We start from the raw sequence: 865 nt of genomic DNA, 5'->3' as shown, positions 1-865 counted from the left end.
AAATACAATGGGTTGCCTGGAGATGATCTCTTGAAGAATCTCAAGGATTTCCAAGTTGCTTGTGCAATCGCAAGAAGACATGAGGCCGATGAAGCTGCAGTGTTGGTCTTTGCCTTTTCTTTCTCTTTGGAAGAAAAAGTGAAGGAGTGATTTTATACTCAGACGGGTGAAATTAGATCCAACTGGGACTTGTTGCGTAAAGAGTTTTTAGAAAAGTTCTACCCTCCCTAGAAAATAGACAAGTTGCGAAGAGAGATTTCTTGCATTGTGCAACGGGATGGGGAAACTTTGTATGAGTATTGGGAGAGATTGAAGAAGTTGCTAGAGTCTTGCCCTCACCATCGGATTGATGAGTTGGTTCTTATCAGTTATTTCTGTCAAGGAATGCATCACCAAGACAAGCTTCTCCCTAACGCCGCGAGTGAAGGTTCATTGACTAAGAACAAGACCGCTGCGGAGGCATGGAAAGTTATATCAGACTTGGCGGACTCCACTCTGCACTCAAGGGGGAGGAGCCCACAACCGAAAGCTATGAATGAAATTTCTCCCTCCGGAGATGCTATTTTAACCAAGACCCTTGGTGAAATGACAATTATGTTGCAACAACTCACCCAAGGACAACAAATTCCTCAAGCTTTGATAAGTGCTCAACCTCAACCTCAAAGGATCGAAGGACCACCAAGGGTATGTGGTATGTGTGCGTGTAACACTCATTACACCGATGAGTGTCCTCAGCTCCAAGAGGACACTACATTGCTGGTAGCTAACTCTTACCCACAAAAACCAAATTACACCCAAGGATCCAACCAACATGGAGGAAACCAAAACCAAGGGTGGAGGGATAACTCAAACCAAAGGTAGAACC

General features: G+C 44.5%; 1 non-coding gene across 1 annotated transcript; it reads right to left on the bottom strand.

The window, feature by feature from the left end:
- Positions 1-240: 240 nt before the first annotated feature.
- Positions 241-347, bottom strand: LOC112753663 (small nucleolar RNA R71). Its single transcript, XR_003178038.1, has one exon. It is a non-coding gene; the product is annotated as a small nucleolar RNA R71 (small nucleolar RNA).
- Between the last annotated feature and the right edge of the window lie 518 nt (positions 348-865).

Source organism: Arachis hypogaea, chromosome 15 (assembly GCF_003086295.3).
Source record: "Arachis hypogaea cultivar Tifrunner chromosome 15, arahy.Tifrunner.gnm2.J5K5, whole genome shotgun sequence".
NCBI lineage: Eukaryota > Viridiplantae > Streptophyta > Magnoliopsida > Fabales > Fabaceae > Arachis > Arachis hypogaea.
The sequence above is the reverse complement of the archived record's forward strand: the minus strand, read 5'-3'. Positions and strand labels throughout refer to the sequence as shown.